The 13,577-nt window shown below is 41.3% G+C and overlaps 1 protein-coding gene and 1 long non-coding RNA gene across 3 annotated transcripts in view; both read right to left on the bottom strand.

Annotated features, from left to right (window-relative positions):
• The window catches only part of PTPRT (protein tyrosine phosphatase receptor type T), an 889,034-nt gene that overhangs the window by 301,551 nt on the left and 573,906 nt on the right, over positions 1-13,577 (bottom strand). The gene's annotated exons all lie outside the window — the stretch shown is intronic.
• LOC132252427 (uncharacterized) lies at positions 9,293-13,048 on the bottom strand. Its single transcript, XR_009464339.1, has 3 exons — positions 12,857-13,048; positions 12,129-12,593; positions 9,293-11,127 (listed from the first exon to the last, which is right to left on the bottom strand). It is a non-coding gene; the product is annotated as an uncharacterized LOC132252427 (long non-coding RNA).

Here is a 13,577-nt window from a genome sequence, read left to right as displayed (position 1 = left end):
CAAAACAAGATTTTTCTAACTGCCAGGCCTTGCAGAACACGCTGGTATGGGGAAAATCAAGTTGTCGTCTTCTGTTCCACGCATCATGATCAACAAAGCATCTGGAATCAGAATGTAGCCATCAACTTTGTTAAAAATGCACAAAGTGAAATCACATGTGGTTTGCTCTTCCGTGTGCATCTGCAGAGCTGACAGTAGCATGGTTCTATTTGCTTTTTGTCAGTAAATTAAAAACATTGTGTTGATTCTACAAATACAAAGGAGGACTAAATTCTTCAAATGGTGAATTGGGTGCTCTGTTTAGCAGTGCCTTTCTAAAGAATCTCAAGGTGTATGAATAGATTACAAGCTGTGACCTAGTGAATCATGCACTGGACTTGGATCTTGAAGATGTGGATTCTAGTTCTGATTCTGCCACTGGCCTTTTGGGTGACATGGACAAGTCTCAGTTTGCCCACCTCTGAAACGGGGACGGTGATGCAAAGCTTTGTACAGTGTTTTGAGATCTCCATAGGAAGAGTGCTACATAATGGCAGAGGTTTACAATTACTTGAAAAGAGAAAAAAGAAAATGTAGACAAGAGAAAAGGAAAAGGAAAAACCTTATCCAAAGCTGCAGATGAAGATCACTGTGCCCATTCTATAAGCCCAGACACTGCTAGGAAGAAAATGTACTGGATTAACAGTGCATCTGCTAAACAAAAGCAGAGTGAAGGAAACAGTCTATTATACCCACCTGGAACTACTATATAAGGGAAGAGAGATCAACAGCATACTATTACTTGTGTTTTGATAGGGTCAAGAAGCCACATTAGAACTCAGTTTATGAGAGGATTCATGTAGTCTTTAATGACCATTGGTGATGAGACACTCAAGTTTGTATCTCATTCAGAAGATGTTGCTGCTAAAAGTTCCAGTTAACATCATGATAGTGCAGCATATTTAAGAGGGAGGGGCCAGAAATCTGGCAAGTTCTTTTTCAGTTATCCAAGTTCAGAATGATAACTGGACACCCCAATTTCCATGTTTGATGAATATGCAATCTATTTGCATAAACACTAGCTCATTTGTTTATAGCACAAAAAGGTTTTCTAAGGTCATTTAGTCCAGGAGACTCCCATTTGGGGGCAACTGAATATTTGCCTGAGTACATGGAAATAATGCCACTTTTGGGACCACCCAGCACAAAAATGTTTAGTTACAAATCTGACAGCAAAGTCAACGTTGGAACTTCAAGGGGGGATAGAAATTCAATCTTAAGTCAGCCAGACTGTTCCTATAATTGCACTGCTCACATGCTGTAGTACCATTTACTCTCTTTGCAGCAGGCTTATGTAAAATAAAGATCTTGTAGAAGCTATTCTAAGCAAAGCTGGCCTGTAAAATATGCTGGCTTTAAAAAAAGGCTACAACTGCATTGGAAATTTAGTCATGGTTATTATTACACTTTTAAAATATTGGTTCTAGGGACAATATAGATTTTACTCTTAGAGATATTAGTGTTCCACCTCAACATTAAAAGAAAAAAAAACTTGCAGGAGCACATTTAAAGTCTATTAGCATGATATTGCAAATGTCATGCTTTGGATGTGACAACCAAATTCCCAGAATCAATCAACCAAGGGGATTTCTTTACTTAGAAATTATGTGAAGACAAACTAACTGAAAACAGATTACAGAACAATGTAAAATTAACTTTACAGTGCAACTTATAACTTATAAGAAACTAAACAAGTCTTTCAGTGACATATGTAGAGTAATGCATGTGCATGTTTTCCTCATAGACTGATGCAGTTAGAGCTGTTTTGATTCTTTTTTGTTTGTTTGTTTAACCTTTTAACAGGCTAAGCCTCAGAATTACTATGAAAGTGGACAAACTACACGGGGAACTTTGAGGTCTGTAAACTCAGCACCAGAAAACTAGATGCTACGGACCTGCTGTATGTAAGCAAATGCGGAATCTGCCTTGGATATCACAACCGTGTCCGGATGAGTGCAGCCGTGCAGTATGTGTCACCGCAGACCCATCAACAGCGCGACACACCACACATTCAGGCATTCTCCATGGTGCTACCTTACAGTGTGGGGAGGTTTTTAAACCCCAGGAAATCCAGAGGTCAAAAAAATCTGCGAAGAAAAAGAGCAGGGCAGCGCACATGGAAGCAGCATGCAAAAACCAAAACCAGAGCTTGGCCAGCTGGAGTCATGCTCTGGCTGCTGGCAGGCTCCCAGCTGCAGGAGCCTGGCAGCTGCAGCTTCCCCAGCCCCCAGGACCTCAGGTAAGGCTGTTGGGGCCATCACAGTTGCTGGCCCCAGCCTCCCCTACTCTATCCAGGGTATCCTGCCATGCGTCAGAGTGTGCATGGCACAGGCATTCCCTGGGGACAAGTAGCAGCAGCACAAGGTGTGCTGTTACTTGTTGTCCCTGGGGAAATCAACATTTGCACTCATATGGATGCAGCCCATGTAAGCAAGTACTTTTTGCATTTGCAATGTAGATGTTCATTAAAACTATTCTCAGCATTGTGGCCTACAATTGCTATATTTGGGTTAATTGTTCTTAATAATTTATTCTGCAATTCAGAATATGCATTGGAGTGTATTACATCGCATTAATGTCATGTGTACAGTACACATGCCCAGTGAGTAGGAAACCAGCACTACAGGGCTACAATTAGATAGGCAGTCAGGCGAGGGTCAGCTTTAGGGCCACAAACAATCAGGGAAAAACACAAGGGGTTCAAGTGCAGCAGGGGAGAGAACAATGACTGCAGTTCAGGGCTTAAGTTACAATACTGGAGGGCAAGCTGAGTAGCAGGCCAATTAGAAGGCTACCCTTGGCCAGGAGAAGGCCAACCTAAAAGCCAGGCTCTTCAACCAGAGAGCTCAGTCTGGCCCTGACTCCCACTGTAGGTAGAACTCCTGCTGCCCTGGGCTGTAACAGAGAGGAACCAAGGCAACTCAAGCAACCAGAGAAGTTGCAAGAGCCAGCAGCTACGGCCCCAGAGGGGGTTTATGAGGGCACAGTAGCTGGCACAGTGGACCAGAGGATCTGGTGAGGCTGACAGAGGTGGTAAGAATACCACAGAGGTGCCTGAGGGGCATTCAGCAAAAGCCCAGGAAGGGTGGGGGATGCCCAGGGTGCTGGAACAGAGGGACAGCAGCTTCACCTGGGTTGGGGACATGCAGGGGGCTGGGACAAATGTGAAACAGGAGGGCTGAGGCCAAGAGAGCTTGGGTAGAACAAGTGGAGCATGGCTAAATGCCTGCAGCTAGAATAACAGTAGACTAAAGCCAAGAGGGCTGAAGGCAAATGTGAACAGAATAACACCCATGAGACATTGGCGTGGCTTTAGGGGAGGACAGAGGCCATGATTTCAGCCCTTAGGGCAACTCAGACCAAAGGAGTCTGAACCACACAGAAAGCTGGTGTATGGAGGGGTCAGTGCCTTGGAGAGTAGATTGAGGTTTTAAGGGTTTGGAGCCCTGGGCCAAGTGGGCCAAGTTGGGCCTGAGTAGGAGTAGAGCTAGAAAGAGCACCCAGAGCTCATCAGTCCCTGAGGGCAGCCTCCCCTCTTAATTTATACTAACAAGATATGGCAGGCAAGGCAGTGGGGTGAGACCCTGAGAGGCTGGAATGAGAGCAGAGCAGGATTAAGATGACTCCCAGGTGGCATTACGGCTGCTCTTAGGGGCCCGTCTTACTACAGTGCTGGCATATAGAAGGCAGAGGTTTTATCTCTTTTAGTGACCAGGAAATGGCAAACTACTGTCACAGAATTAAAGAAAATATAGTTAAAAAGAAAGGAGGCATGTATTACTATTTATAAAAGCATGATGTAGTGCACAGATTGTATACCCTATCTACAACTTGGATGTGATTGACATACTACCTTTCTAATGACTTCATAAAGTTTCCTTTTCTGAAACTACACTCTCAGCTAAAGACTACACCAGACAAACAAGGAAAATGTATTTCCGGTAGTACACATCTGATAGACAACTGCTCAGATGGTGGTTAATGAAGAAGATTACAACAAAAAAAAAATCAATTTAAGTTATAGATTTGACACAGATTTCCTTTGTCATAGTATTCTCTTTATAGTTCTGCAAAAACTTCATTCCAAGTATATCAATGCAACAGAAAGGCTAAGTGTTGTTGGGAGCAAGGTATATTTAAAAATAGAAACCTAAAAGCACCATCTGTATCCAGCTTTCCAAAGCCAATTTTTTTTTCAAATTCATGTAGTCAACTTGTTTTATATATCACTGCAGCAAGGCTGTCATTGATAGGAATAAATTCAGAAGAGTCAGTCTAAATAAAAGCATCCACTTACAAGCTGTCTCCTGACAGTGGACATACATTCATCTAGAACCAAGGGTGGCAAACCCACAACACACATGCCACATATGCCAGGGAAAGCCACTGTATGGGGCATACAGATCCTGGGCTCTCAGTTAAGGGAGGTACCAAAAAGAAAACAGAAGGTCTCAGATCTCCAGTCACAGTTTTGTAGATTGGAGGCAGGATGCTGCTGTGAGAGGTGTCAGGTATTACTACCACAAACCAGGTTAAGCTTTCCCTAGCTCACAGCCACTGATGAACTTGGGGCTTTTTTATATGGTAAGCAAAATCACACTGTAGTGGTTACAGGGCCAGGTAAGAGTTAACCTGGATCTTGGCTATGGCCTCACTCTTGCAGCTCTTGTTCTGCTCTGTGCAGGCAGAGACTTAGATTCATAGCATCAAAGGAAAGTAGGCTGGATGGGATCTCACAAGGCCATCTAGTCCAGCTGCCTGTTCAAGGCAGGTTCATCCCTGGCTAAACCATTCCAGCCCAGTGTCTATCCAACCTGCTCTTGAAAATTTCCAAGGATGGAGATTCCACAACTTTTCTAGGTAGCTCGTTCTTCCATTGTGTTGGAATAGCTTGATCCTTAAAGTACAGCCAGCTCTTCTGGACTTTTTCCCTTCAGATTTGTCTTCCAGGGGATCCTGCCTACTAGTTCCCTGAGATTTCTAAAGTCTGTTTTTCTGAAACCCAGCATCTTTATTCTGTTGCTTTCTTTTCTTCTTCCCCTTAGGAACTCGAACTCTATCATGTTGTGTTCACTATTAACAAGTTACCTTTATATTCTCAACCAATTCCACTCTGTTTATGAGCAGCAAACAGAGAAGAGCTTCCCCCTGTGCGATCCCATTCTGGCCGCCATGGGCGAGCCAGGAGCGAACCGGGGTCGTACCGGACCCGTCTTCAGTGCACACAGGCTGTGGCCAGCAGCCCGGGCACGTGGGGCTGGAGAGAACCGCGGGGCAGTTTAGCGCACGCGAGTTAGAATTAGTTATGGAGGCGTAATGGTTGATTGAAAAGATTGTTTCCTTACACCCAAAGATGGTATTGGTGTAGGCTGGACAGGTTTCCAGGCACAGCTCCCGCTTGAACCCTCGTTGGAGGACTCTGACAAATCGATTGCTCCCACGGAGTTTGCTAGGCTCCGCGGGTCCGGTTAAGTTGGGTTCGAAAAGTTTCCCCGGAATTACTTAGGCTCCGCAGATCCCAAGTTACAGGAAAGGGATACGTCTAGGATTGTGCTCGACGACGGGGAGAGGTGAGAAGCGAAAGCTCCATAGGCTTGGTTCTATTGCCTCTATTGCCTGCTTAGTGGAGGCGCGCCGGGTCCGCGAGGGTCCACAGCGCTTGGAGATCTTCACACAGAATCTCTCTCGTCTCGTCCTCCCTCCTCCGGCTTGGGCGGAAACTACCCAAGCCTTTTGTACGGCTAGCAAGCCAATCGCTAGCCGCCACATGTGCCTACATTAGGAATGGGCCAATAACGTGGCGCGAATCCTAATACAAATGGTGGAAGCTTCTTTACAGCGTGTATCACTACGATGCAAGAAAGAGATGCACACTGCAAAGAAGCTGTAATCTGGCGGGAAATCCCCCATTGCAACAGAGTTCTCTCTAGCAGCAGAGAACTCTACCATGCAAAGAAAGTGACAAATTGGCAGGAAATAATTTAGTGGTGCCAAAGCACACACACAAACAAAAAACCACAACTTTGGGTTGTGACACCCCCCTTAGTGGATTATCTTCCAAATTTTCCGTATCACAAAATTATTTCCAGCATACTCCAAGAATCGCTTCCACCCCCCGCCCTGCCAACTCCATTTTGGTGACCAATGATCCAGACTCCGAAGATGGAGATCAGAGCAGCATTTGAGGAAAAGACAGGCCTTAACTTGTGGCACACACCTGCCACAAGGGCTGGTCACCACTGATTTAGAACTCCCTCAAGATGTCAGGCTGAAAAACCTAGGTGTAACTATAAATGTTTCCCTTTGAAAACTATTCTACCCTGCTAGATCCTTAAAAAAGTGGTGCGTTTCGGGGAAGACTCCTCCCTCTCCTCAACGTAAACTTCTGTTACTCATGCCAAAGACAAACCTTACAAGACAGTGTACACAAAATAATTTTGCTGAATGAAACACAGAAGTTTCCCTCACTGCATACAATTCTCTGTGCTCTGCATTTAACATGTCAATTAATCTTTTCCTTTAAGCAATTTATATCTAAACCAACATGGCATGAACAAAGGTACTGACCATGCAACAGCTGTACCATGGGAATACTATACTGCATGGAAGGTTTTCATCTGGCACAGCAGCATATTGTCAGTACAGCTCTCACTGAGACACACAAACCCAACAGAGTCTTACCAAGCACTCCTGAAGGGAAAAAGTTTTCATCTTCAGGGGAAAGAGGACGAAGCAGCATGACATCACATATGTAATAACTACACTCAGTAATTGCAGCTTATGTTGACATAACTAAATAAGCCTTAAACTACTTGGCTTGGTATCGTTAGGCAGAAGGCAGACTAGAAATGTGCCTTCTAAACTAACTAAAGCTGATGATGGCTAGAAAAATTATTTTTAGAGGGTTGTTTTTAGGAATTGGCTTGTAGGTAAAGTAGATATTGCACTAGAACAATGGTCCAAGGAAATGGCAAGGGTTAATTTGTTCCTAAAAGCCTGTTTGTGACAAAGTTTCCTTCAAAGCCCACTGTGTCTGGAACCAGCAGATACCATGTCAGAGGCCAATAGACAAGCAGGCATACACAGGCTGGGAAATTGAAGACATGTACCACACTGTTCCATAACATGAAATAAGGGACTGTGCCATGTTGGCCATATCACAGTGACCAGCTACACAGCCCTTGAGATTTATGGTTTTGGTGGGTGGCCCAAATTAAGACACTGGTAAACGACCAAATTAAGATGTGTGCATGTGTTGGGTTTGTTGGAAGAAAGGAATATGCTGACTGGACGGAATGTGGACAGTATGACACAGGGAAACCAATCAACAACACCTGGGAATGAAGAGTCATCCGAGGAGAGAAAGGATACAAAGGGAGGGATTTCAGAGCAGCAAAGGGTCCCTGAGGCGGGGAACCAAAGGCCACCATGGACAGAGGGCACACTACTAGCCCATCTCATCCACCCCACTGGTGTGGGAGTGGGCCTCAACCTTAGACCTCCAGGCTGCTGACATCTGACATTCAAGAAAAATACACAGAGTGAAGCTCACATACTGACCAGATGTACCTTTCCTCTGTGAACCCTAGGACTGGTAGATATAGAATCGGGGGGGGGGGGGGGGGGGGGTTGGGGTTATTTTGTTTGTCTTGCTTGCATTATTCTTATCTGTTATCGCTGTGTATCAATAAATTTTGCCTATTACTGAATGGAGAAGTCGTGGTCAGTCTGAGGGTTTGGGTCCACCCAGAACAAGGTATCTGGGTCATAAATCTAGTGCCAACAGCTGAGATGCATAAACTTTCATAAGCCCAACCTCACCTCATAAGATGCTATCCGTTATCTGGTATTACTAGCCACAGAGCCTAACATGAGCTTCAAACTCTACCTGAGAAACAGTAAATACTCAGGTAGGTTTTATAGGTTTTGCTGAGCTCTATGCGGTTGTAGGTTGCACTGCTACCAGTACCTGAGCTAGCTACAGATGGGACAGGTTCATCCATGTGAGGTGCAGTCATAGCAGTATATACAGACTCACAAGCAGAGTCCAATGAAGTTTACAGTGTACTATAAGCACTATTTCTGTAGTACAGAATTAAACACCCCACCACAACTGTTCCATCTCCCCCAAAAAACTAACCCCCATGACAAAACAACCAACAGTATGCAACAGAGTAAGATCAAGACATCATTAACAACAGTTAATATCCTCCTGAAATTAATTCTCCTATCCAAAAATATGACAAATCCAGCTTCCTAAGAGATGGCTTTGAAAAGTGAAATAAAGCTGCATTCAGCAGGAGTGGACATAGCATGTCTGGTGCTTCTATTAGAAATTAAAATTAATACCAAGGTAAAAATAACCAGAAATCAGTCTTACTTAGTGCATAAGCTGAAATACCAGATTCTACATTAGAGCACATTTTTGGCATTTCCAAGCTTTACTTCACTGTGATAAAAAGCTAGCCCTGTTAGTTAATCCCAACTTGTTAATCAGAAAAAGTATGGGAATCTGTCCATGTTTAGAAACGATGACACTTTGGGAAATAGTTCTCCCTCAGTTATGCATGTACATTTTTCATTGTTTTTGGACCTAGGAAGAATAAAAAGCAGCATTCTTGCATGAAGTCTGACAATTGGTGAGGGCTGCCAGTGTACTGAGAGCACCACCTATCATATTGATCAATGTCATTTCATTGTTTCCTTGTACTCTTCCATCTGTTTGTCTGTATCCATTTCTTGTCTTGTGTTTTATACATCGATTACAAGCTCTTTGGGCTGAGGAGTCTCTTTTAGTGCTGAATTTGTACAGCAGTAAATACAATGGAATCATGGTCCCTAACTAAGGATCACAGAATCTCAATGCAAATAATAAATAGCAACCAATCATGAGGCAGATACAATATATCTGCTTAGGATCTATCCAAGGCTCTTATAGGATAACTCACGATTAAACTTTCATATATTCGCATGTCTGCAAAACTATGGTGATGAGTGCTACATAAACAGGTCAATATGTAGAGAGATATGGTTTCCTAGGGAAGACAGCTATTACTCTTAGGGTCAGATTATAACTGTGCTCTGATGAAAGCTGGATTTCATAGGTTTGTAATTCAAATGACAGTATGTAAGATACTAGATTGCAATTGTTCAATATTTTTTTTAAGTGGCCTCTATTTCTAGTGCATCAAAGGGGAATGAAAAAACCCAATGCATTGGAGCCACTTTTGGAATATTGTATGTAGGGATTGGGGGACAGGAACATATACAGTATCCTACACAGGCAACAAGTGACATTCTTAAAGACTTGATGCATATTCTTTTCTTATCAGTTTTAGATTTAATACATGAAGGTACAACAAGACTTAACACTGAGGTCCACCATTTATAAGCAGCTGTAAATAAAACTTGTGTAAGTATGATAGGCAAAGAAGAGGAATTAAAAATAGTATCAGGTTTCAATTTCCATCCTAGTATCATAAAAATATAGTTCTCTGCAGTTAGGGGGAAGAGGGTTTGCCTTTTGAATATAAAAAATATACAAATGGGAGAATCCAAAATATTTTAGTGGTAATTACCATCCTGGTCCATGTTTGGGTGCCTCAGCCTGACTGTAAACAGTCTTGTTAACACTTTTGTTCTGATCAGAGTTAGAATATATGATCAGCTAGTTTGCAAAAGGTTCCACATTAAAACTTGCACTCATACAGCCCAGAAAGAAACAAATGTTACTTACATCGGTTAACTGGGGGCTGGTTAAATGGCTGGTCCATATGAGATGTGACGATCTTCAGCTACCAGTTATGAGAGTAATTTGTGGCTGTGGCAATTAAGGATCTGAGTTCAGCTCTTAGAAAGAAGCCAGACAAGAGGTCATTAAATACTTAGAGAAAAAAAGATGTGGCCACTTAAAAATAATCTTTACCATGGAGAGCATTCAGGAGCCTGATATGATAGTGGCCTACATATGAAATCAGCCACTTGAACACCACATCTAAAGGAGACCATAATTCCTAGGAAACCCTAATGAGGGGAGAAAAACCTCAGTCAGAAGCAATACTCTCCTTTTACCTCAGAACTAGAGGCTTTTGTGACTGGTAAAAAAACTGTATTATTAATCAAATGAGGTTGGGGGGGGGGGGGGGGAGGTTTCCTTTTACGTGAACATCATTCTTAGAGAAAGCAATTGAATGACTGATCAAAAAGTGAAGTTTTCTCCTTACACAGAAGGCATGAACATGAGGGAAAATGGCACTGCAAGTTATGCTCCAATCCCATTCTGGGTAGAAATCTTCATAAATTGAGAGTGCTTTCATTTAATTTATTTAAATTCCAGTTAACCAAAACATGGATGCAACCTGGAGGTGCTGGTTATAGCTTTACAGTAAATGCTGAATTCTAAAAAAGCTTAACTTAAAAAAGAAATAAAAATGTATAAACGTGTCAGTTCTTACTTTGACATTTAACATATTATAGTTTATATTGCCTTAGGATATATTATATACTTTTTATTTGGTGTCTTTTTATATTTTTAATAGGAAGGATATGAAATTACTCTGTGGTTGAAGTTTGCTGATGGTAGCAAGTCTTTGGTCAACCAATAACTTTAAATACCACTGGCAGTATATCTCTAAATTGGAAAATAGATGTTTAATTAAGTGATCGTAGTGCACCAGCTAATTTTGACATACATTTAAGAGTAAGAGCCACTTTTACTCTGTTTTTCCAAATGAAAGTTTTTTGTTTTGTTTGTTTTACCAGAAACTAGCACAGAAATTCTTCAGAGAAACTCCAAAATAGTTCATCCTCTTTAAAAATAGTTGCTGTCTTCTAATTTCCACAGTAGAACTGAGGATACAGACTATTTCTACTTGGAAGAGGTTTTCTTTTCCTTCAGCTGTTCAGGTGGAAATTCAGGGCATCCTCACAACAATGGCCACAATTTTAAATCATTTCCAAAGCAAGTTAAACCAAACTACTGTCAGTCCATACGGCACCACATAAGGAACTGGGAAGACAGGTCTGTTACGTCAGGGCAGAAGAATCCGTGGAGAAGAAAATCACACTGCTTGGGCAGGCATGTGTCCACTGAAGGGAGTGCATGAGAGAAAAATGGGGATAAGGGGTGTCATTCATTATCTTTTCTAAGGTTTGCAATCTACTTACATGATATTTCCAACTGTATTTTAGTAATAGTATACAATTTTATTTCTATGATAGGTAACCTTGGAGATGAACAGTTCTTGAAGCGGTAAACATTTGCCTGTGTCCTTAAGTGGTAAGATATTTACTTCCTTATATAATCCCAAGAGGAAACAGCTGGCTCTTCAGTATTCTTGTGGCTTTTTCAATTACATGCTTAGGATCACAGAACCAGAACTCAAGGGTGGGTTGTTAGTTGCTATGTAACTGCCCTGCTAAGGTAGGCAGTATTACATAAACACTAAAATCTCCCTTATCAGACAAGAATACATTGGTTTGTTTGCATGCAATTTGTGGTACAAGCATTTGTCTTTAAATAGTATTTCTTCTGTATTTGAATACAAACTGAACACAATTAATTTCTTCTACTTCCATGAGTTATTTTGCATTCAAAGATAGCAACTACCATGCACATTATGCTACAGACTAAAAAACAAAAATGAGGTATGAGCTTGAATATATCAGTTAACTAAAACAAGAAATAGGTTTGAGAGAACTAACTTTTCCCCTTAAGGGAACAGAAAGCTCCATGGCCCAGATACACACTATATACTGGGATGCTTGCATTAGGAAGTAGAATCCAACTAGACAAACCAAAATAGCTGTGCTAGGGAGATAAGACATTGAAACTACTTATTCACCGACTAGGCTGAAACATAAAAGCATATACTGTAACATCTTCACACAATCAGTAATGTAAGGATTGGGTTAATAGGCACTCAGCCATGCACCTTCTACGAGGAAGAGACTGTGCCAATTCTAATGATCATGTCAATCTATTTTAATCAAAATATACACACTCAGCTTTGATCATCATCTAATGCATCCAAGAGTGCTTCAGCAGTTCTAGAGACAGAAATGGGATTCGTAAATTAGTAACTACTGACCTGTGATTGGCCTTCATTGTGTGATCAATGGGGAAGTAGATAGCACCAGAAAGGACAGAATTCAAGACTGAAAATTCTTGGCAGGAGAGTGAAGAGAAATTTCAAGAGTCTTTCTAGGCACCACCAAATAATTCAAGTAGGAATGTTCTCAGTGCTACTGAAGTTACCAATGAAATCAATCACACAATGTGATTTATCAAACCACAGCGTGCTTTAAAACCTATATATCTTTAAAACTGGAGTTTTGTTACTTTTTTGCCACCAGTTTCCCTTAACCTTTTAACCCAGTAACACCCCCTCAACAGTTAATAGGCTCATCTGCAGAACACTCCTAAATGATGAACCAAATTACCTACTGCTGTGGCTTCAAATTAGGTCTCTTGTGTTGCTTGTACAGCCTGGATATAGTTCTGCTTCCAATAATGTTACTAGAAGCAGGATTTGGTCTGTCATTCTCCTATTCTCCTAGAAAAAAAAAAAAATAGATCCTGGGCATCAAATACTGTCAGAGAACGTGCCTTTGGGTGAGAGAAAAAAAAAAGCCTTAGTTAAAAAAATATCATCAATATTATAATTAAAGAAACAACACAGAAATACCTTAATGCTATGGATCATTTAGATTACCCTATACCTTTATCTTCCTTAATCTTTTCCAGGCTAGAGTTAGACCCCAGACAAAGAGGCTACTGCTTCTGAAACAAGTCTTGGTGGCAAAGAAATAATTATACCCAGTTTAAATGCTCTTTCTTGATTTCATCCAACACTCCCAGATATCTTGACTGAATCACCTTAAATTCACTTCCATCCTAGATGTTTATAAATGCTCACAAATAAGGTTCTTTCAGCTCTTCCCAAATGTTGTTAAGCCAGGCCATATTACACCTAATTAGCTACTACATTCTTAAACAGATACTCTCTAGCTCCCTTAGCAGTTCTGATGCCCCTGGCTCAAACCCCTCCAGTTTGCCAGTATCCAAAAGCAACACAGCCTCCGATTAAAATATCAAGGAGGAAAACATAGGTCCTTAATCAACCTTTGAACTAAGATTTTTTAAAAGTGCAGAATCAGTCACTCCTCACTTTGGCAGGATCAGAAATTGTCCTTTGAATCCTTCCTGAGCTGACATGAAGTAATATTCCACATGCAAGAAAAAACATTTAGGGTAGAACATAACAAAAAAGAACAAATATGTCAATGCTGAATAGTAAATTGTAGAGTACTAGCATTTTAATTGTGTTCAGATCTTCAATATTCCCAAAGCAATCTCCATTCAAAATAAAGAGAATAATGCAAATGAAATAATGTAAACAAAACTGCAAAACAGTGTGGTCTACAACAAAAGACAGACTTCTTGCCATTTGTGTCTTACAATGCAGGTTAGATATTTTTACATGTTGGTAATGGTACATGGAAGGGGGCAATTTTACGAAGGCCCAAAAAGTGTCCTA

The sequence above is a fragment of the Alligator mississippiensis genome, chromosome 9 (assembly GCF_030867095.1).
Source record: "Alligator mississippiensis isolate rAllMis1 chromosome 9, rAllMis1, whole genome shotgun sequence".
Classification (NCBI taxonomy): Eukaryota; Metazoa; Chordata; order Crocodylia; family Alligatoridae; genus Alligator; species Alligator mississippiensis.
Note: the sequence above shows the minus strand (reverse complement) of the source record. Positions and strands in the feature narration are given on the sequence as shown.